Below are 24716 nucleotides of genomic sequence, written 5' to 3'. Positions count from 1 at the left end.
AAGATTTTGTCTCAAAAATAAATAAATAAATAAATAGGGGCTGCAGTTGTAGCTCAGTGGTAGAGCGCTTGCCTAGCATGTGTGAAGCACTGGGTTCGATCCTCAGCACCACATAAAAATAAGTAAATAAAATAAAAGTATTATGTCCACCTACAACTAAAAAAAATTTTTTAAAAATAATAAAAAAGAGTAGGTTGTAGCACAAGGGTAGAGCAACCCTAAGTTCAATCCCCAGTACTGCAAAATAAATAAATAAATAATAATAAATAAATTACAGAATCTCAACAGATAATTTTGTAGTTTAAGAAAACCCCAAGCAACACAATTATGCTACAATTATGCTACAACACAATCATACTATTCTTTTTTATCTGAAATTCAAATTTAACTGGGAATCTGATATTTTATCTGGCATGTGGTTTGTGGTTACCATATTGGATAACATAGGTATGGAGTGTCCTGTTTCTTGCAAAGCTCTTCAGAGTTATTTACAAACTCCTATTGAATCTAGATCAAGGAGGAAAAAAAGATTATGATCATATTTTGGCAAGAAAAGCCACCTTACTTCTAAGATAAGTTTATTATATGTCAAAGCCAGGACTACTAATACAATGAAATTCAAGTCAACCATTGTTTATTGGATACCTTCTCCATGAGAACAAACATTCAGCTATACACACTAGTGTGGACGTAAGAATTACTTAAGACCTAGGTCCACTTGAATTAGTTGGGCCTTTGCTGAACTGGATGTTAAACCTTTTTTGTTGTTGTTGTTTTTTGTACTAGGGGTTCAATCCAGGGCTTCCTTACTGTTTATCTACATCCCCCCAACCTTTTTTATTTTTTATTTTGAGACAGGATCTCACTAAGATGCTTCATACCTTGCTAATTTGCTGAGGCTGGCTTCCAACTTGTAATCCTCCCGCCTTAGCCTCATACATTAACTATTTTGAATATCATCCTTCATTGTGAGGCAGAAGGAGGAATAAATATTTAGATCCTCTTCTCTAGGAATTCACAACCTGGTGGGAATGTCAAGACACTTATGTTATTTTATTATTTTTATTTTTGGTCCTGGGGATCAAACCCAGGGACTTGTACCTGCTAAACACACGCTTTACAACTGAACTACATACCCAGCCCCAGACCCCAACTTAAAAATAAACAAAATTAAAAAGTTATTTAATATAAAACAGATTCTGTGATATATACAGTGAAAGTGCTATAGGTGTATAGGGATCCACCACAGAAGAAACCATGGTGTGAGGTTGACATTGTTGTTTGAGGTTTTTGTGTTTTTTTTTGCCAAGGTCTAATAAACTTTTTTTTTTTTTAAAAAATAGTTGTTGATGGACACAATACCTTTATTTTATTTGTTTATTTTTATGTGGTGCTAGGAATCAAACCCAGTGCCTCACACAAGCTGGGCGAGCGTTCTACCACTGAGCTACAACCTCAGCCCCCTAATAAACTTTTATCTTCTTTTCATCCAAGGACTTGACAAAGTAAAACTTTTAGACTCCTGTAGGATTAAATCAAGGTGGGCATATTTGTGCTTGTATTCAAGAAAATTTTGCCTACGAGGCCAGATGTGGTGGTGCATGCCTGTAATCCTAGTGGCTCCAGAGGCTGAGGCAGGAAGATTGTAGATTCAAAGCCAGGCTCAGCAATTCAGTGATCCTGTAAGCAACCTAGGAAGATCCTGTCTCAAAATAAAAAATTAAAAAGCCTGGAGATGTGGCTCAGTGATTAAACATCCTTGGGTTCAATCCCCAGTACCAAAAAAAGAAAATTTGCCTACTTTCTTCAAAGACAGTCAATGAATCTCCCAGTCAGGACCCCTGAGCCAATGCCATGCAATTCAATTTAAAAAGACATTTTTAGAGTTGGGGTTTGGGATGTAGCTCAGTGGTAGAGCATCTGCCTAACATGCATGAGGCCCTGGGTTCTAGGGGGAAAAAAAATTTAGTAAGTTTGTACACTGTGCAGTGGATGACTCCAGGCTACTGGATCACTCTTATTCCCCCTACCTACTTTCTATGTTCCAAAAGAGACACACAGATTTCTCTATTAACTATTCCACCAGGGCTGGGATTGTGGCTCAGAGGTAGAGTGCTCACCTAGCACATGTGAGGCCCTGGGTTCGATCCTCAGCATCACATACAAATAAATAAATAAAATAAAGGTACTGTGTCCAACTACAACTAATAAATAAATAAATAAATAAATAAATAAAAATAAAAAATTATTACCACCATAGCTGTCCTCTACTCTAGGGTCATTCAGCCCTTGCTCTGCCCATATCTAATGCAGAAAGTTACCAATACATCACTTTCCCCTCCCCTTTCCTAATTTTAGCTCCTAGATGAGGTACTTCCATCTTCCTCTCATTACTCCCCTCTTACTACCCTCTGGAGAGCAACAAAATTTCTCTTAGATTTCAAACTTTAAACATGACTCACTGCTACCCAGCAGGTTATTGGAAATACTGGGATGCTCACAGCTGTAACACCTCTCTGGGAATGGCTTCAGCAAGGGAGCTACCCTGTACAAGGTTATACCCCTTCCCTGGGGACAGCCAGCATCAAATGACTGGTCACTAGGGAATATAAAAGGCCTGCACTTTGCCTCACTGCGGGCAAATGTGCACTGCCTTTCAGAGCTCCACACAAAGGGCAGGAACCCTAACTATAGTTTAATTTCTTCCTTCTGCGTCCCTTATTCCCTACAGGTGTAGCCACTCTAAGCTTCCCCCCCAAAAATGAATACATTAATTAATTAATTAAAAAAAAATTTTGCATGCACATCTCTGTCTAGAGTTCTGTTTCTGAAGAGCCTTACCTAAGACACAGGTTGTTGAAACATCTCTTAAGTAACTGTCCAGATTCTTAGAACAAACTTGAAACTCTGTTAAGATTGACTTTTTCCTACTACTTGGGAAAAATGAGAACTGGTCTGCCTTTTTCCAGACAGATGTGCAAACTTCATAGAGGCAGGAGATGGACGAGCAGTTTCTGGAATGAGAAAAGAATTTTTCTGGGTTGGTTATGTTGAGTGGGATGATCAGACTGGCAGGTGCCTGCAATTAATCTTCCCATTCCTCAGTTAAGTACAGATGACATAGGGAGATTTGTAGATCTTTGAATACCCTTAAACTAACCCAATCCTGTCCAATAAAATATTCATGACAGAAAAGGGATTCTAAGATCCAATTTCACTCTGTGAGGAATAACTACTTCCTCCTTCTATGAGGTTTCTCATTTATCCCTCTCCTGACAATTTTCTTGCAAGTCTGGAAGCTGCTTTGTGGAATTCTGGGAGTGGTCTCGACACCTCTGATTCACAACCACTTCACCACAGGGGATTTGACTAACCTCTCTTGTAGTGCCACCTGTCATACATTCATCTTTCCTCTTGGCTTTGTCTTCTTTCAACTTAGCTGCAAAGTGGGAATGAGGGTAATTCCTTCTCACCAGAGAATGGCAAGTTCCTAATTGGGTACCAAGCACTGACCTAGGTCCTTCACAATATATCATTAAATCACATAATAACCACACAAAGTATGTACATCTGCCCTCTGCCCCTAACACACACAACACCAAGGTTCAAAGAGTTATGTAATCTAATTCCTTGCGATGTGGAACCTCTCCTCCATAGGAAGTGAGACTCAGCCAGGTCTTTATGGGATTGTGAAGTGGTGTCTTAGGTTAATTATAATGTTGCTAATGTTAGTCTTGGTAGAACTTGATTTGATAATGGTCAGACTGATTTTACTCCTGAATCTTTTACAGCCTTAACTGTTCAAATGCTATGAGATTAAAAGAGATATCTGAAGTGGGATGGTCTACAACATTCTTGTATCACCAGCTGATTCATGAATCCATTAAAGAGATTTTACAGCATCTTTATTGCTTAGAGTATGCAGGAAGCATTATGGAAGGATTTGAGGGCGCAGTAGTTGAGAGCATAGACTTGGTGGGCACAATTGCACACACCTAAAATCCCAGTGACTCAAGAGATCGAGACAGGAGCATCAAAAGTTTGAGACCAGCCTCCACAACTTAGAAAGACCCTGTCTCAAAATAAGATTAAAAAGGCTAGGATATGGCTCAGTGATAGAGGGTCTCTTGGTTTAATCCCCAGTACCACAAAGAAAAAGAAAAAAGACTTTATTACTTAGTGGCCAAGTGACTTTATGCTTTGTCCTCAGGTTTTTCAATAAAAAACTGAAAATGAAAACCATAATTTCCAGTAAAATGAAGATAAAAATGCTTGTTTCATGGGAAGGATTTGTTTTAAATAGAATTGTCTGTTTAAAGAGCTTGATACTTGAGTAACTACTTGATCAATGGTAGCTGTTATTATAAGACAAAGTAACTGAAGAATAGATCTGGATCTCAGGAAACAGTCTAGGAGAGGAGATAAGATACATACATAAGTAAGTACAGTATCAATTTAGAAAGTAATGATTGATACAGAGGTAAAAATTATGTACAATCAAACTAAAAAAAAGGAAACCTTATGTCTAGGTAAGGAGGTCAGAAGAAGCTTCGTGGATGAAAGAAATTCAAGCTGATGGGTGATATTCACACTATTCAATATTAAATCTGTGATTGGCAACTCTGTTGTAAACCAGTAAACACCAATCAAAGCTTAAAATAATGCCAAACATAGCAGGGCACAGAAGCCCACACCTGTAGTTTCTCAAGTGCTTGGGAGACTCGGGTGGGAAGATCATTTGAGCCCAGGAGTTTTGAGTCAGCCCAGGCAACGCAGGAGACCTTGTCTTGAAAAAAAAAAAAAAAAAAAAGGCAAATAACAAACTACAATCCAGAGTACCATGCTGTGGGGCTGTGTGCCCACTGGACAAAATGATGTGCCTATAAGCTCAACATAGGGCAATACATGTCCAGCCCATAGATATGCTTCCCTGAGGGTTATTCTGGCTCAGGCAAAACAAAGATCTCTTGACTAGTGACCTTAATCAGGACTAGCTCTGGAAAAGATCCAAATTAATGTCTGTTAGTAAGGGTTTTACCAAGTGCCTACCATGAATTCTAAACTATAGGTATGGGAATCCCTTCTCCACACAGGAACACAAAACTGACCCCTCTTCTCAGGGGTGTTTGTACAATCTAGTTAGGATGGTAACCTTAACATACTAAATGTTTTCTAATAGCAGTTGTTCTTTTTCCTGTTTGTAAAAGCAATATAAATTCACTCTAGAAAATTCAGGAAATGATATATAGAATAAAAATGAAACCATCCCAAACCCTACTACTCAATATTAACCATAGTTAGCAATTCAAATTATGAACTTTTATTACTCCCCTCATCCCAGACAAGCATATTACCCCTATCTTCACCTCACACTTACTCATGGGAGGAGGTTCTTAGACGAGTAGATCATACATTTTCCTATTTCCTTTTTCCCTTCTGGCTATGTCTGCCTGGGAATGTGATTTGGCTCAAAGTACAGAGAAGGGAGTTATTTTAAAGCTATTCCAGGGCCTCAGTGCAGTCATCAATCAACAGAGAGCTCTGTAAAGACTGTTTTTTTTTGCTCAGGTGAGGCTCATTGCCTTGTAAGGAGACGAGAAAAGGAGGTGACTGACACAGATCCCACAGAAAAGTGAAGCTTGATTCCCATTTGGGCAGCGGAGAGGTCAGTAAAAATTATGTTGCATGTGCGAAAATGGTTTTATTCTGTGAATGTATCTCTAAACTGCACTGAAATTTTATGTTGTTTTGTAGGTTTTGGTCTTTGTTTTGTAGTGTCAGGAATTGAACCCAGGGCCTCAAGCTCACTAGGCAAGACTTATATCAATGAGTAACACCCCCAGGCCTCAAATTGTACTGAAACTGAGAGTTGATATCAACTGGGTATGCCTGTGTATGTGTGCATGCACACGCGCATATGCATGCACAGGTTCATGTGTGCCTGAGTACATGATTCTGGATAACTAAGAAATTCTCATTTTGCTTTCTCACCTGCTGACCTACTAAAGGGAAGGCCCCCTGTGGTGGTAATCTAGACCAGACACCCTGAACTAAGAGCCTTTCATAATGTTGGCCTGTGTAGTGTTGACAATTTAATTTTCAACATGAAACCAATGGAAGATATGATATAAAAAATCTGGAATTCTAGCTTCTACTGAGAGAAAAAGAGAGGGTGGAAGGAGAGGCAGCAGAATAGAGAGAAAATCTGGCAATTTTAATCATTTCTTAAAAATAAAATTAGCCCTTTGAATGTCATTTCCCACCTTCCCCAGCTTATTATTTGTCTTTGGATTTGGAGGTATGTATTTTGGAGAAGGGGAGAGGACAGAGTCTTGCTTTGTTGCCCAGACTAATCTCAAACTCCTGGGCTCAAGCAATCCTCCTGCCTCAGCCTCTCTAGTAGCTGGAATTACAGGTATATGCCACAGAGCCCAACTTGGAGATTCTTTTTATTATTGTTGTGTTTTGTTTTTACTTCTATGTAGAAATTTAAAACTTTTTATATAGCAAAACTTACCAATCATTTCTCTTGCATACTGAATTTTGCATATTAAAAAGATCTTAGTTGTCTGTGTTGGTTTGCTACGGCTGCCATACTGAAGCTCCCCAGATGAGGGGCTTAAACAAAACAGGTTTACTTCTTTACTGTTCTGGAGGTTGGAAGTGCAAGATCAAGGTATCAGCAGGTTGGTTTCTTCTGTGACTCCTCTCCATGACTTGTAGATGGTGGTCTTCTTGTGTCTTCACATGGTGTTGTCTGTGTCCTGATCTCCTTATAAGGACATCAGTCATATAAAATTAAGGTCCATCCTCATGATCTCTTTTTAACTTTACCTTTTAAAATACCCTAAATACTCTAATTCCAAATATACTCACATTCTGAGGTGGGCAGTTAGTATTTTAACATATGAATTTTGAGGAAACACATCAGCTTATAACATTAGAAAGCCCTTTTTTTTTTTCTGATTGTTTGATTTTTGTGGTACTGAGGGTTGAACCCAAATGCACTTAATCACTGACTATATCCCCAGCCTTTTTTATTTTTTATTTTTAGAGAAGGTCTCCCTAAATTTTTATGCTGGCTTTGAGCTTTTTTTGCAAGTGTGGGTTGGGGTGGTAGAACTGGGGATTGAACCCAGGGATGCTTTACCACTGAGTCACTTCCCTAGTGCTTTTTATTTTTTATTGTTGAGACAGGGTCTTGCCAAGTTGCTTAGGGTCTTAAGTTGCTGAGGCTGGTCTCAAACTTTCAATCCTTCTGCCTCAACCTCCTGAGTCTCTGGGATTACAAATGTGTGCCACTGCACTTAGCTTATTTATTTATTTATTTATTTATAGTTTTTGATGGGCCTTTATTTAATTTATTTATTCATTAATTTATTTATATGTGGTACTGAGAATTGAATCCAGTGCCTCACACATACTAGGCAAGATTTCTACCACTGAGCTACAACTTCAGCCCCTTTATTTTTAATTCTCCCATGTTTTCTTCCAGTACTTTTAGGTTGTTTGTTTTGTTTTTTTTTTAAATTTAAATCTATGATCCATGCAAAGTAAGATGGCACATGTCTATAGTCCCAGTAACTTGTGAGGCTGAGGCAGAAGAATCCCCTTAAGCCCAGGAGTTCAGGGACAGCCTGGCTGTTGCCTGAATGACGGGAAAACCCCATTTCTTCAAATATATAAATAAATAAGTGACCCAGCTGGGATTTGTTTTGGCATAAGAAATGAGATAGGAATCCAAATTTTTTTGGTTTTTAAAGATAACCAGCTAAAAGTTCTTACTCCATTTATTTCCCTCCAATTATTGAAATTCTTTGTTTTATACTAAATTCTCATATATTTTGGGTCTACCTATGGACACTATTTTATACCTCTAATATGTTTATTCCTGTGCCATTACCAAATTCTAATTATAATTTCTTTATATTTTAATCTTTGAGATCATATCTTGCCCTGTTTTATTTTTTCAGAATTTTCATCACTACTTTTGTATATTTATTTTTCAGTAGATGAATTTAGGAAAACTTTACATTATAAAACTTTACATTATAAAACTTTGCTTATATTATTGAGAGACAGCATTGTATACCCCTCTGTAATGCTTGAATTTTTAACCATGTACATGTATGTGTGTGTGTGTGTGTGTGTGTGTGTGTGTATGTATGTATGGTGCTGGGACTTGAACCCAGGGCCTCATGCATGCTAGGCAAGCACTCTACCACTGAGCTACACTCCAACTCTACATGAATTATTTTTATGACTAGGAACATATTCATTTTTACTCCTTTTTTTTGAGGGGGGCGGTATACCGGATTGAACTCAGAGGCACTCAACCACTGAGCCACATCCCAGCCCTATTTTATTTAGAGACAGGGTCTCACTGAGTTGCTTAGCACCTCACCATTGCTGAGGCTGGTTTTGAACTTGCAATCCTCCTGCTTCAGCCTTCTGAGCCGCTGAGATTACAGGCATATGCCACAGCACCCAGCTCAGGGAATAAAGCTCAGTTGATAGAGTACTTGTCTTGCATGCAATCCCCAGTGCCACAAAAAAAAAAAAAAAAAAATAGGGTTGAAGGTTAACTTCAATGGTGGAACATGTGTGTAGCATGTGTGAGTTCCTGGGTTTAAACCAGTACACACAAATATATAGATGGATAGATAGGTAAGTAGATATAGATAAAATAAAAAATAAAGGGATACAGCCGAGGTAATCAATGGTAGCAAAGGTGAGTTTATCTAATGAAGCCATTTTGAAGCTTCTTAAAATCTCCACTCCACAATCATAACTTCTCTTTTGTTTGTGGCTAAGTCATGCTTTCCCATGGTTAGAGTAAAATCGATTTAGCAACACATTTTGACACGGTCTGTGTGTTATATTAATGAAAAATATTAGTTCTCCCCTCTGCTCAGTCTCATTTCTTTATATTGAAAAGCTGCACTCCTCTCTCAGAGGCTGTCTAGGCTGAAGGAGGCTGACTGTGAACTTGGCAGTTTTCCCTACCAGTCTCTGGCCAAAACTTCATTGTCTGGCTCAACTGAAAAGGGTCAGGTTTCCAGTGACAAAGGAGCTGCTGCTTGGGATCCTCTTCCAGTCTCACCAGCAACCAGCTGCTTTTCTCTCCCAGCTCAAGTGTCTCTGCTGCCCCTCCTGCAGCATGCAAGCCTAAGGGGAGATCTACGGCAAGCTGGCACCTTGAGCAGTCTTTACATCTTTAACGTAAGTGTGGAAGTGCATTGGGAGTTACACTTCTCTTCAAGAGGTCATTTAATTGATTCTTGGTTCCCAGATTAACTAAGGTCTGTATTTCCTTTTCTGTCCCATTTTCTTCCACTCATTTGCTCATTTACATGTGAGACTGATCATAGTATAGTACAGTATAAGTCAGAGCCTGGTCATCCCATTAGCTTTTCACCTTGGAGTAAGAACTGACGTCATTACAGTGGCCCATTTCCAGTTCTGCATGATCTGTCCACCAACCCTCCATATCTCCTCATCATTCACTCCACTCTAGCCTCAGTGGTCTGCTTGCTGTTCCCTCAATGCCTGGAACACCTCAGATAGCCACATGTTCTCACCTCCTTAAATTATTTATGGAAATGTCACCCATCAGTGTAGGAAGACGGTGTAAATAGAGAAGATGGTCCTGGGACTGAGCCCTGCATGGTTTAGTTACTTCACATATCATAGTATTAGAGTTTGAGTAGAAGACCAGGAGCCTGCCAAAAATGAGCAGGAAAAACGCTCAGAGACCTAAGAAGAGGAATACAAAGAGATTGTGGTATCAATGAAGCCAAGAAAGGAACTTGAAGGTTCTGCCTGGTGTGGTGGCACAGGCCTGTAATCTCAGCTACTCAAGAGGCTAAGGCAGGAGGGTCACAAGTTCCAGGCCAGCCTGGGCAATTTAGTGAGACCCTGTCTCAAAGTAAAAAGGGCTGGAGATGAGCTCAGTGGTAGAGAATTTGGCTTAGCATGCACAAGGCCTTGGGTTCAATCCCCAGTAAACTTTCCCCCACCAAAAAAGGTGAGAATTCCCAATTATGACAAATGCTGCTGAGAGATCAAGTAGAAATTTCCAGAACACTATTCATTTGTTCAATTAATACTCAAGCCATATATTAATGATAAATATGACAAAAGCCATCTCTCAGTGGAGAGACAGGGAGAAACCTAGAGAGAGACAAGGAGTCAACAGGGACAGGAGTAAGGGAATGGTAAGAGATGGAGTGAATTAATGACATAGGAAAGGGAAGGGATACCTATTCACTTCCTGAGTAGGACATGTGATAATGAAAGTAAAGGTCTGTGACCCCCTCCAATGAGGTGACTCTTTCCATTAAGTATGCTCTCATACTTGGTGCATACCACTACTTATCATGCAGTGGTTTCTTGCAGCTGCTGGTGTGGCATTTATTTTATTTTAAATTTTTCATGCTGGGGATTTACTGGGGATTGAACCCAGGAGCACTTAACCACTGAGCAACCTCCCCAGCTCTTTTTATTTTTTTAAGACAGGGTCTTGCAAAATTGCTGAAGCTGGCCTTGAACCTGTGATCCCCCTGCCTCAGCCTTTGGGACATTCCTATTCTTAACTAACACTAATGTGATTTTTTTCCCCCTTCCTTTTCATACCCAACAAACTTTTTGAAATGAGACCTACATTTTATCAATCACATTGTGCTCTTTTCCAAGTGGTCTCTGCTTGCTAGGGTTTAAATCTATAAGTGCTTCCCCTATGTGGGAGGAAGAAGTGATACAAATTCAAGTTGTAATTGAGGAATGTAAGTGTTTTGGGTCCCCTTCTCTTTATGAAAGTGCATAAAACAATAGCTCCACAATTAACAAGAAAAAGGAAAAAAGATACCCAGTTTGTCCCTAACATTTGTGTGGCCCAAGGCACGAATACAGATGAAAAAACAAATTATAAACTTAATATTTAAAATTTATAAATTAAGCTAACAAATTGTTAAAATCTTATTTAACCTTGAAAAGTATGTTTTCCTAATGTTGGCCAAGTTTAAATTGAGAGTTTTGGGCAAGGTGTGGTGGTGAATGCCTCTAATCCTAATGACTCATGAGGCTGAGACAGGAGGATTGCAAGTTCAAGCCCAGCTTCAGCAATTTAGAGAGACACAGTCTGAAAATTTTTTAAAAAATTTAATAAAGGCTGGGGATGTAGCTCAGTGGTAAAGTGCCCCTGGATTCAATTCCCAATACCTAAAATAAATAAATAAGTAAAAATTGAGAATTTTAGGGCTCTTTGGAGTTCTTGCTGCTGAAACATGATTGTGTGAGGTGAGACAGATTCTGGTCTTGTCCACTTCTCTTCCCAACCCTGGCTCAGAAAATTTTAGAGGATTAGAGAAAAGTAGTTGCAGAGGGATGGAAGGCAGAGGGAATCAAGAACTTTCACACTTTATCCTTGACCTGAGCTTAGTTTGAGGACATCCTAGATTTTATTATTATTGTGGGGATTCATTTCTTTGTATTGGGAAATACTAAGCCCTATTTCAGGACTTCTATGACCCCACCAGGAGGGCTTGGGTCAAATGAAGAAAGAACTCAGGTTGTTCTCTGGTAGGCTTGCCTCACACACCACTGGTTCATTCTCACCTGCCAATTAATGTTCTTTTCCAGGAATGGCTGTCACAGCACCAGTTTCCTTTCAGGACAAAAAAAGCAAGACCCAAAGCAAAGTTCAAGAAGGGAAGCAGAGACCAGAGGAAGTTTTGAAGTATGAACCCCAAGACACTATTATTTTCTAACCACTCCACAGTGACATCAGCCTATGTTGCTCATAAGAACAGACAGAAGTAGGTGCTTGCCATTCAGACATGAGGTACATGTTGTGGAGCCTAGAATTTCCAGAGGAAGTTGTGGTCAGGAGAGAAGTGGTGGTGTGATGAATGGCTCTGAGTTTCCACCCTAAAAGAATGTTAGACTACTATTGTCATCAGCAGGTTCGTAAATAGAACTTAGCTCCCGATAGTTGTCTTGCTTTCTAATATTTTTATGAAAGAGATAATAAGAAGCAAAGGGAACTTCCAGGGGACATATTACAGCTAGGTGGAAAGAAGCTTTCTTTCTCTCTTCCTTATTTATTTGGCACTTGGGATTGATCTCAGGGGCACCTAACCGCTGAGCCATATGTCCAGCCCTTTCTTATTTTTATTTATTTATTTTTAGAATGCCTTTATTTTGTTTATTTTTATGTGGTGCTGAGGATTGAACCCAGTACCTCACATGTGCTAGGCAAGCACTCTGCCACTGAGCTATAGCCCCAGCCCTTATTTTTATTTTGAGACAGAGTCTCACTAAGTTGATTAGGGCCTCACTCAGTTTCTGAGGCTGGCTTTGAATTCATGATCCTCTTGTCTTAGCCTCCCAAGCCTTGGAAAGAAGCTTTCTTAGGATAAAGCCCAGACAGAATAAAGCAGAGCCAATAGACTCAGGAAGACATGAGCATGAGCAATCTGACAACAGGGAGCCATCCCTGCTGGAAGTTTAGGAATTCTGATAAATACAGCTAATAAACTTTCCCTCACTTTTTTTTTTTTTTTTGGTCTAGTTTAATTTGGTATTTTGATCCATTTGCTGTTGTCAACAATATCAGATATGTTGTAAAGAAAAGAGGCTGGGGATATAGTTCAGTTGGTAGAGTATTTACCTTGCATGCAAAAGGCCGTGGGTTCAATTCCCAGCACCACTACCAAAACAAAAAGAGGATTATTTGGATTCAAGATTTTGGAGTTTTAAGGACTTGTATCTGGTGATGACCTTCTTTCAGGCAGAGTCCACAGAGACCACACAGCAAAAGTCAGGGAGGACCTCTATGCACATGTGTCTCTTCTGGTCTCTCCTTTTTCTTATAAATCCACTGGGGAGCTGGAGGTGTAACTTTGTTGTAGTGTTTGCCTAGCATGGCGAGACCCTGGGTTCTATTCCCAGCACTGAAAAAACAAAAGAGAAGTCACTGAGATTCAATCATGGGACTTCACCCTAATGATTCTATCTAATCCTAATGGGTTCCCAAAGGCCCCACCTTAAATTTAAAAAAAAAAAATTTTTTTAAGTGCCTGCCTAGCAGCTAATTTTTTTCCCTTGTAGGAGTACTTTAGCATAAACTACCTCCCCAGTTCTTCATCTTTTTTATTTTGAGACAGGGTCTTGCTAAGTTAGGGCCTTAACTGGGTTTCTGAGACTGGCCTTGAACTTGCTATCTTCCTGCCTCAGTTTTGTAGTTGCTAGGATAATAAGCGTGCACCACCACCCTGGCTCCATTTATTCTTTCTTACTCTACAGTTAATGAGGGAAAACCTAAATAAACCCCCTAGCTTCACTTGTTCTTAGTTGACTTAAAAATAACTAATTTTGGAGGTCACACAGCTGGGTGATACATTATTAGTTTCTAACCAGCTTTGTTGTAGATAATACCTCTGACGTGTGAGTTATGAGTTATGAGTTACTTTTCAGGGATTGAAGGCCACTCTTGCTGAAAACCCTGATTCTTCTATTGGGCCTGCAGATGTCTGAAGGATGCCTGGAACAGGATGAAAAGGCTTGGCCTCTCTGCCTTGCTACTTTGTTTTTCTCCTTTTATGCCTTAAGCTTTGTGGTCAGAATGTACTCAGTTTTGCAGGTAGATGTACTGATCATTTAAGAAATGTTTTGTCCAGAACTATAAAACAGGGTTAATCTAACCAAGACTTGCCTGGTTTTTCTTTTCTTTTCACCTTTCAAGGCTAAAGACACCTGCCAGCAGCCATGACAGGAAGCACCAGACCATGGAAGGAGTTCCACCTGTTCCCAGAAAGAACGTGACTATTCCTCCTCATTTATTAATATCTCTCTCTCTCTCTCTCTCTCTCTCTCTCTCTCCCTCTCCCTCTCCCTCCCTCTCCCTCTCCCTCTCCCTCTCCCTCTCCCTCTCCCTCTCCCTCTCCCCCTCTCCTTCTCCCTCCCTCCCTCCCTCATTATTCCTATCCCATGTCTGTGATTCCTCAACTCCCTGGAGGGGAGAAGCTGATTTGCCAGGAGAGCTCTCACTTCTTCATTCTTTAGCTACTGAATAAATCACTTTCTTGCCAGGCCTGGTGGCATACGCCTGTGATCCCAAGGATTCAGGAGGCTGAGACAGGAGGATCACAAGTTCAAGGCTAGCCTCAGCAACTTAAACAACTAAATTTCTTCTCTTGGCACTTTCTCTTTGAGTCACTGGCCATATCAAGCAGCAGCAGAATCAGATCTTTTCTTGGTTACACCACCACCTGCCAGCCACCATCAGCACACCATCTACCCCCAATTCAGTTACCTGAATTTCTCCTGTTATGTAAAGAAAGCAAAGAAAAGCTAAGAAAGCAAAGAAAAGCTATATATAGTTCAATAAGACAATAAGACCCAAGAAAAAGAGCATATTGTCTTAATTACATGGTCACACATGAACACTTCTAGAGTATAAGGTACTAGGATAGATACAAGGCAGATGTGGGGAAGAAGAAACTCTTCCCTCAAGAGTATATGAAGTAAATTGGGACATAAAACCTAACTAATACCCAAAAAAGTTTTAAAAAAGAAAATACAAGCACTTTGGGAAGTAGTTCGACAGTTTTGTTTTTGTTTATTTTGTTTTTTGAGGAACCAGACAAAAAAAGCCATGACATTATTATTAGATTCAGCAATTCAATTTCTAGAGTTAAATAAAGATTATAAGAGGCCATTGTTTTGGATTGAGCTCCTGCACAGACTGTGCTTAAGATAAAAATAAAGTCACTCGTGCAAAGTTCCATGTCACCAAACTGAAACTAACTTGTCCATCTGCCCTTCCAAGGAATGGAAATATTGAGAAATTGAGAAATTGGGGTTAGAGAGATAATGGCCACATTTCCCAAACAGGCCAGTTCAACTGGCATGAGAATAAAGTTCCCTCTGCCATAATCCTTACACAAAAAAAGTTAACCTAAAGTAACCTGATGTTAGCCAATCAGTTATTTTTCTATTGTTTTGTCTCCCTGTCCCTGCCTTACAAGGAAATTATCTTTGATAATTTTGTTCTTTGTTTCTGCCTTTCTTTGTGTATAAAACCATTTTTTTTCTACTCAGCCCATTGGAACACTTAATCTATTTTATGGAATAAAGTGTTGCCTGATTCTATAATTGTAATTTTATCCTTTGACACTAGATGTTTACTTAGTAGAAACAAAAACATGTGTCTACAAGAAAACTTGCACATGAGTGTTTACAGCAGTACTATTCACAATAGCCAAAAGGTGGAAACAACCCAAGTGGTTATCAACCAAGGAATGGAAAAAATGTGATACATCTGCTGGGCATGGTAGCACATGCCTGTAATCCTAGTGACTCAGGAGGCCAAGGCAGGAGGATTGCAAATTTAAGGCCAGCCTCAGCAATTTAGGGAGGCCCTAAGCAAATTAGTGAGACCTTGTCTCAAAACTAAAAATGAAAAGGGCTGGGGATATGGCTCAGTGGTAAAGCACCCTTGGGTTCAATCCCTGGTACAAAAATTTTTAAAAAGTGGTGCATCCATATAACAATATTATTCCATGGGATAGTATTCATCCAAAGAAGTGAAGCATTATGGGATAGTTGGTCCTCCATATCCCCAGGTTTCACATACATCGACTAAACCAATCACAGGGGGAAAATACCCACCCTCCAAATTGCTTCTATATAGAACATGTGCTCACTTTCCCACCTATATCATTATTCCTTAAGCGATGTAGTACAGCAACTATTTACATGACATTTACATTGTTTGGTGTTTATAAGTAATCCAGCCAGGCATGATGGCACACACCTATAATCCCAGTGACCCCAGTGGCTTGGGAAACTGAGGCAGAAAGATAGGAATTCAGAGTTAGCCTCAGCAACTTAGCAAGGTCCCAAGAAATTTAGCTAGACCCTTTCTCAAAATAAAAACAAGAAAGGACTGGGGATGTGGCTCAGTGGTTAAGTGCCCCTGGGTTTGATCCCCAGTACCACCCCCACCCCCCCGCCGAAAAAAAAGTAATCTAGAAATGACAAAGTATACAGGAAGATTTTGTAAGTTATATGCAAATACAGTATCATTTTATACAAAGAATATATATAGACTGTGGCGGGGCAGGGGGCAGGGCACCTAGAACCAATGGTCTATAGATGCTGAGGGAGAACTAAAGTGAGAAACACATTTGGATGCCAGGTGTGGTGGCACATTCCTGTAAGTCCAGCTACTTGGGAGGCTGAGGTGGGAGAATGGCAAATTTGAGGCCAGTCTGAGCAACCTAGTGAGATCCTGCCCCAAAATAAAATTTTAAAAGGGCTGGGGGTGTGGGTCAATGGTAAAGCACTTGCCTAATATATTGCAAAGTCAAAAGGGAGAAAGAGAGAGAAAGGAGAGATTTTGTCTTTGTTCCCAGTTCCTGAAACAGAGCTCCTAAACTCCTTGGAAGTCATTAAGTGATAGGGTTGCTATTTGTTATTCAAAATGAGTTCCTTTCAACCATACCAGGGTCTAGGATGGGAGCTGGTGTGCAAGTCAGAGAGTTAGAACTGTCAGCCCTATTCTCCACATTCTACTTCCAGGGAGGGGAGACAAACTGAATATTTCAATTCAATCACCAGTCAATGCTTTAGTCAATCATGGCTATGTAATGAAGTCTCAATGAAACCCCTAAATTATAGTGGTTGAGGAGCTTCCAGTTGGTGAACATATTAAAATGCTGAGGGAAAGGTGTCCTGGAGAATCATCCTCCTCCTTACCTTGCCCTATGCATCTCTTCAACTTATATCTTCCTTCCTTCCTTCCTTCCTTCCTTCCTTCCTTCCTTCCTGTACTGGGGATTGAACACAGAGGTGTTCTACCACTGAGCTACTTCCTCCAGCCCTTCTTTCTTTTTTTTAAGTTTTGAGACAGAGCTCACAAAATTGCTGAGGCTGGCCTGAAATTTGCAATCCTCCTGCCTCAGCCTCCCCAGTCACTGGAATTACAGGCATACTTCCCCATGCCTGGTGAGTTGTATCATTTATAATAAACTAATAGCAATACATAAAATGCTTTTTAGAGTTCTATGAATCATTCTAGTGAATTATTGACCCCGATGGGACATCATGGGAATCCATGAATTTGTGGTTGGCCAAGAAGAAATGCAGGTAGCATGGGTACCCCATTTGTAGCCGGCATCTGAAGTGGAGGCAGACCTCTGGGACTGAGCCCTTAACCTGTGTGATCTGATGCTGACTCCAAGAATTAGGTCAGAATTGAAGGGAACTGTAGGACATCCAGCTCATCTCAAAGAATTGAGGTCAGGAAGAAAGAACCTCAGAAGCGTTGATACATGTTACAACATGAATAAGCCCTGAAAACATTCTGCTAAATTAAACAATCCAGACATAAAAGGCCACACACGAATGATGCATTTATTACCATTGAATGTTCAGAACATGCCAATTTGTAGAGTTAGAAAGCAGATTAGTAGTTGCCAGGGACTAGGAGCAGGGTAGGAGTTGCGGGGTTGGAAGGGAGTTACTACTAATAAATATGGTTCCTTTCTCCTCTTCATACTGGGGTTTGAACTACTAAGCTACATCCCTAGCCATTTTTACTTTATTTTATTTTTTTATTTTGATACAAGGTCTTGCTAAGTTGCTTAGGGCTTTGATAAATTGCTGAGACTGGCTTCAAACTTATGATTCTCCTGCCTTAGTCTCCTTATTTGCTGGGATTACAGACATGCACCACTGTGCCTGGTCAAAAATATGGGTTTCTATTTGAGGTGATCAAAATATTTAGAAATTAGTGGTGGTGATTGCATGGCTTTGTGAATCTATCCAAATCCACTGAATTGTATTGTACATGTTTCGAACAAACAAACTTTAAAAAATAAAGCAAGGAGATAGCTACATTTGCAAAGTTATCATACCAGCTTTCCAAATACAGCAATGCTTTGTAAAAGAGGCAGGATACTGACAGAGAAATTATAACTCCCAGTCAATGGACAGTGATTTTAAAATAGCTGATCCCATAAGAGTGGCTATTTCAGACTCTTGTCTTCTTTTAGTCCAATACAGAAACTGTGTGTTTCTATCTTAATCACATTGCCAAATCCCTACTGAGTCCTAAGAGTAAATTCCTCTTAGTCTTATATCCCTGGTTGCAAGAAATAATTTGTTCTTATTTTTTGAAAAACAAAATAAAATAATGACAAAAGAAAGAATATCAAAAGGTGAAAGCTTATATATTAGCTTGTGCTCTTCCTGGAAAACAAGTTCTGAGACCAAGACTTGAGTGAAAGTATTGGGGGGAGGGTAACCCCACGGAACTGGGGAGAATGAAAATTGGGAAAGAAGAGAAAACCAGTTTATAGGTGTATTCTCACATTGCTTATTTAGGAAACACACTTTATCACTTTAGGACCTTCTGAGGAGCCATGTAGAATGGCCCCAGAATTTCCCCCTTGATGCAAGGAAAGATTTGTTCTTGCCCCCATTGGTCAAGATTTGCTTCCATGAGGCACTGAATTCCCCCTGCACTGCTAGGTTGTATATGCATGAGTGAAGAGTGGGTTTTGTGGGCATCCCCTACTTTGGGCTCTGAATTCTGTGTCAGAACACAAGAATCATGCCCAAGAAAAGTTGGTTGTTGGATTGGGAGTTATCTTAGTGGTAGAGCACTTGCCTAAGCCTAACATGCTTGAGGTCCTGGGTTCAATTCCCAGTACCTTAAAAAAAAAAAAAAAAAGAGTTGGTTGTCTTAGTAGTAGCTGGAGTAATAGTAGACCAAAATAGGGCTGTGGGTGTGACTCTGGTCAAGTACCCCTGAGTTCAATCTCCAGTACCCCGCCCCCACATCCCGCAAAAAAGAAAAGAAAAAAACAGTATTATAGACAATGAATGCTAAGAGATCAATGTAAGAGCTCAATGATAGAAGGGAATTATTTTGGCTGGAGCAATAGGACACCATGAATTAGATAAAACTGGATTTGCAATATTAATAGTGTTCTATAAATAGTTACCTGGCTTCATTACCATATTTACTTAACTATAACCTGTGTTTCTTATATATTATAATATAAGTAACCTACCCTTTTCTGATTAGCAGGGAGAATAAAATCACAAATATTTAGATGTGTCCATCTAAAACACACACACACACACACACACACACACACACACATATATATATATATATAGAGAGAGAGAGAGAGAGAGAGAGCGAACCTGGGAAAGAATAGTCTTTTCAACTAAGGCACTGGGAAAATTGGATATCTACATATAAAAGAATGAAGTTGGATTCATACTTTGCAGCATATATAAAAATTAACTCAAATGATCAAAGAACTAAACATAAGAGCTATATAAAATTCTTAGAAGAAAATATAGGGGAAAATTTGCATGGCATTAGATTAGTTAATAATTTCTTGTGTATGACACCAAAATCATAAGCAATTAAAGAAAAAAAGAAGATACACTTGACTTCATCAAAATTAAAAATGTTTGTACACCAAAAAATACTATCAAGTGAGTAAAAAGACAATCCATCAAACAGGAGAAAATATTGCAAGTCATATATCTGATAGGGATTAATAATCAGAACTGTAAAGAAATTCTACTTAACAGAATAGCCTCAGTCAACTGCCAACCTGAAATAACTTCTCAAAGCATTGTCACTATCACACTGTGTAACTATGGATGCAGCCTGTTATGGTTTGGATGTGAGATGTCCCCAAAAGCTCACGTGTGAGACAATGCAAGACGTTTCAGAAGAAAAATGATTAGATTGTGAGAGTCTTAACCTAATCAGTGAATTAATCCCCTGATTGGGATTAACTGAGTGGTAATTGAAGTGGTAGGGTGTGGCTGAAGGAGGTAGGAATTGGGGCAGTGGCTGTGGGGTATATATTTGTATCTGGCAAATGAAGTCTCTCTCTTCTTTCTGATCATCTTGTGAGCTGGTTCCTCTGGCACACTCTTCCGCCATGATGTCCTGCCTCACCTGGAGCCCCAAGGAATGGAGCCTGCTGTCTATGGATTGAGACCTCTGTAACCATGAGCCCTTAAATAAATCTTTCCTCCTCTCCAGTTGTTCTGGTCAGGTCTTTCAGTCACAGAAGTGAAAAAGCTGATTTAAACACTCCCTTTGATGCACCAGTGAGAGCTACCCCTTCTCTACCTCTTTGAAACTGATTAAAAAACAAAACAAAAACCGAGCATAGGACTTGAATAGAAATTTCTCCAGAAAAGACATGCAGATGGCCAATAAATATATAAAAAGACGCACCCGTCACTAGTCATTACGACAAATTAAAATCACAATGAGTTATCACTTCAGACCCATAAAAGGATAGCAATTATCAAACAAATAAAAATACAAATGTGGTGAAGATCTAGAGAAACTATAACCTTTATGCATTGCTAGTAGAAATGTAAAATGGTGCCGCTGCTATAGAAAAATTTTCCGTGGTTCCTCAGAAAGTTACACCAAGAATTATCATGATTCAGCAATTTCATTCCTAGGTATATATCCAAAAAAAAATTGAAAGCAGAGACTCAAACAGATATCTATACACCAATGTTCAGAGAAACATTAGTCACAATAGCCACAAGTTAGAAACAATTTAAATGTCTATCAATGGATAGATGACTAAATGGATAAGTGAATAGATAAATTAATTACGGTGTATGCATACAATGGAATATTGTTCAGTCTTGAAAAGGAATGAAATTCTAGTCAGGCATGGTGGCATGGGCCTGTAATCACAGCTGCTAGGGAGAATGAGGCAGGAGGATTGCAAATTCAAAGCCAGCCTGGACAACTTGACAAGACCCTATCTCAAAACAAAATTTGAAAAGGGGCTGGAGATTTTGCTCAATGACAGAGTGCTTACCTCGAATGTATGAGGTCCTGGGTTCAATTCCTGGTTAAAAAAAAAAATCTGATATATGCTATAATGTGGATGAACCTGGAAAACATGCTAAGTGAAATAAGCCAGACACAAAAGGACAAATATTAGATTATTCTATTTATCTGAAGTAGAATAGGCATATTCATAGAGCCAAGGAGGAGATTACAGGTTACTGGGGCCTGGGGTGTTACTATTTAATGTGTGCAATTTCTAGTTGGGGTCATGAAAAAGTTTCGGAAATAGATATTTGTGACAGTTTTGCAACATTGTGATAGTATTTAAAGTCACTGAATGCACACTTAAACATTGTTAAAGTGCTGTTATGTTATAAATATTTGACCACAATGCAAAAAGAACACTGAAAACTATGAGAACAAAAACTAGAGAAAGGAAACAACATTGAAAATACTTTAAAGGAAATCCCTTTAGCAATCCCCTTAAACCTACATCATTTTAAATTTATAAGGTGATTTTTTTTGGGGGGTGGGAGGGCGCTGGAAAAGGGAATCAGGTGAATTGAATTGATGAGCCAGACAGGTAGTTTTCACCTGTGCATCAAAAAGGGCCTCCATGGTTACAGTGCCTGGTTGGGACATTGCTATGAGAGAAGTCATCTCAGAGTGGCAGTTGGTTGGAGTTACTTTGAAACAAAACCCCAGTGAAGCTTAAGTTTCCTCTTGATTGTTTGTTTGGCTCCTCTTTCATTGTCATGAGCCAAGGCCATGGCCAGAGCACCACCTGGCATCCAAGGAATCAAGAGAGACTTTGATCCATATCACAGTGTCTCCTCACTGTCTATCCCTGGCTGCTAGAATCCTCAGGCTGATATCTGCCTATTGTTCCTTCTGTCATCTTTGCTTTCAAAACTTCAGTCTTTGAGACCTTCTAGGCATTTTTTTTTTTCCCTCCAGAGCTGCTGAATGAGGCTTCAAGAACTGTTTTTCTGGTTCTTCCTGTTTAACACCTGCTATTGTAATTGCCCTCTTAGAGTCACAACAAATGGTTTTTCCTTTTTCCATTCTCCTCTGGCTGTGGCACAGAACCAACTCGAGCTGATGAGCAAACACTCTTCCTCCTTCTGCTTTCAGATTATCTTTGCAGGACACAAGCAGTGCCTGTCACAGCCACCACATAGCAACACTGTGGCAGGCTCTCCTGCATTTCACATTATTTCCCCTAAGAACTTCCAACTCCGCTCCCCTCTCTTGCCCTCCCTACCCAGGTCTTGTTAAGTTGTCCAGGCTGGTCTTGAACTCTAGTTCTCCTGCCTCATCCTCCCACATAGCTGAGATTCCAACTTAATCTTCCGAGTTTCTTCAAGGCTTTATCTTCTCTGGTCACATACTTTAGGGAAAAATTGATCTCTCTCCTTTGAAAGCTTACACTGAGCAGGATTTTGGATATACTATCATCTTCAGAGAGTTGCTTACACAGGAACAAGTTTGAGAAATGTTAAGTGTTTCCCTAGTTTTTGTGTTTGCATTTTTAAACTATGATAAATATACATAACATAAAAGTTACCACTTTATGAAACTCAGTGGTAGAATGATTACTTATAATGTGCAAGGCCTTGGATTCAATAACCAGCAGTGAAAAAACAAAACAAAACAACACATCCTAATTATTTTTTCTTTTCTCTCTCCCTCATTTTTTTTTTTTTTTTTTTGTTGTGGGGGGCACCTACTGGAAATTGAATCCAGGAGTGCTTTGCCACTGAGCCATATCCCCAATCTTTTTTTAATTGGGGAGAGAACTCAGGGGCCCTTTTCATTTTTTATTTGGAGACAGGGTTTCATAAAGTTGCTCAGGGTTTTGCTAAATTGCTGAGGCTGGTCCTGAACTTGCCATCTTTTGCCTCAACCTCCCAAGCTTCTGGGATTACAAGTGTGTGCCACGGCCACCACACCCAGCTCATCTTAATCATTTTTAAGTGTGCAGTTCAGGACTGTGAAGTATACACATTGTGTGCAACTGATCTTCATAATTCTTTTCATCTTGCAAAACATTAAATAATAACTCCCCTTTCTCCTATGTTCCCAGCCCGTAACAACCACCATTTTACTTTCTGTCTCTATGAATTTGGTTGCTCCAAAATCTCATATAAGTGGAATCATACAACATTTGTCTTTTTGTGACTGGCTTATTCAACTTAGCATAATTTCCTCAGGCTTCACCAAGTCATGGCATGTATCAGAATGTTCTAGTCTTTGAAGGCTGAATAATACCTCATTTGTACATGTAATACCTTTTGCTTATCCATTTATCGATCATTTGGGTTGGACATTGGGTTGCTTCCACTTTTTGGCTATTGTGAATAATGTTGTTATGAATCTAGATATACAAATATCTCTTGGAGACTCTGTTTTCAATTACTTTGGGCATATATCCAGAAATGGAATTGCTGGTCCACATGTAATTATATTATATTTTCAACTTTTTGAGGATTTACTACATTGTTATACCAATTTGTTTTTTGAACTGGGGATTGGACCCAGAGGTACTCTATTACTAAGCCACATTCCCCCAGCTCTTCTGTTTTATTTTGAGTCATGGTCTTAGTAAATTGCTGAAGTTGGCCTTGAACTTGGGATTCTCTTGCTTTACCCTCTCAAATCACTGGGATTATGTGCATGGACCACCATACCCTGCCATTACACAAACATTTTAGAGAGCTCAGTGGAACTGCAGCAGTGGAGACTCAGCTGGATGACTGACTGGTTCAGTGCCTAATCTCCATGGCTACCTGTGTCTGTCCCATAGGTCCACTGGAGGCAGCCATTCTGCAAAGTTGGAGCTGGCCCAAGCCCTGAGGTGCTGGAGTTGTATAATGAGAGTGGAGATTGTACTGTCCCACCAGGCAGTAAGATGCATTTCCTCATGGCAATGGTGACTCTTGTTTCAAGGATCTGACCCCCTGCAAAGGCTGGTCCACATGGTGCTGTCTGAAGAGCTGGCTTGGCTGGTCCATGCTCTGACCATCTAGGCTCCAGCAACTGCCCAGTAGAGGGAAGACCCTCAGTAGGACACCAGCACCCCCTGCCTGGGAGGGAGCCAGAAAACTAGAGTAAACCTCAACCCCAAGTAAGGATGAGTATATATCTGAGCAGGGTGTGGTGTTGCACACCCTGTAATCCTAGAGGCTTGGGAGGCTAAAAAAGGAGGTCTGCAAGTTCAAGGTCAGCCTCAGCAACTTAAGTAGCCCTATGTAACTTTGTGATATCCTGTCTCAAAATAAAAAACAAAAAGGACTGGGGATGTGGCTCAGTGATAAAGTGCTCTTGGGTTCAAACCCCAGCACCTCCAACCCCCAAAAATGAAGATCCAAATGGGCTGGATGAGAATAAACAGTAAACTACTACCTAAATAGTGTGATTTTTAAGAACAAGGACTTCTGAGCCTCCATTCTGCTGGAAGGTATAAATTCTCTGCAGAGAGCCTCTCACAGCAGATCAGAGCTAACCCTTCATAACATTTACTTCTGCTCTTAGCCAGATTCTTCAGGAAGGGCTGCGTAGTTGTTCCATGTTAAATTGTGACTAAGGATTTGCACTAGTCATGATGAGTTAGAAATAATCCTGTGCATTAAAGGAGAAATTACCTTTAAAAAAAGTTTCAGAGGAAAATAAAAATTAACTGGAGATGACCAATGGAAAAAGGATTAAAGTGATATTATAAGATGATAAGCCTGGTGTCATGAGTAGTTTTTCTTTTTTTTTTTCAGTTTTCTTTTCCTTTTCATTCCTTTATTTTCTTTTTTCACAACCTCTCCCTGCCTACTTTTCTATAACACCTCTTTCTCTTCATTCTAGCCTG

General features: G+C 39.7%; 1 long non-coding RNA gene and 1 other non-coding gene across 4 annotated transcripts in view; both read right to left on the bottom strand.

Annotated features, from left to right (window-relative positions):
• Nucleotides 1–318: 318 nt before the first annotated feature.
• Nucleotides 319–24716, bottom strand: part of LOC143396613 (uncharacterized) — a 69977-nt gene continuing 45579 nt past the window's right edge. For 2 of the 3 annotated variants that reach the window (XR_013091112.1, XR_013091111.1), the window contains 2 exons: nucleotides 2842–3014; nucleotides 656–1022 (listed from right to left, as the gene is read on the bottom strand). This is a non-coding gene — a long non-coding RNA (uncharacterized LOC143396613). Of the gene's footprint in view, nucleotides 508–655; nucleotides 1023–2841; nucleotides 3015–24716 lie in introns of those variants that run through there. The other variant, XR_013091113.1, reaches the window with a different exon arrangement.
• Nucleotides 8167–8241, bottom strand: Trnaa-agc (transfer RNA alanine (anticodon AGC)). The gene has a single exon. It is a non-coding gene; the product is annotated as a tRNA-Ala (tRNA).

This window comes from Callospermophilus lateralis, chromosome 4, assembly GCF_048772815.1.
Source record: "Callospermophilus lateralis isolate mCalLat2 chromosome 4, mCalLat2.hap1, whole genome shotgun sequence".
Lineage (NCBI taxonomy): Eukaryota > Metazoa > Chordata > Mammalia > Rodentia > Sciuridae > Callospermophilus > Callospermophilus lateralis.
Note: the sequence above shows the minus strand (reverse complement) of the source record. Positions and strands in the feature narration are given on the sequence as shown.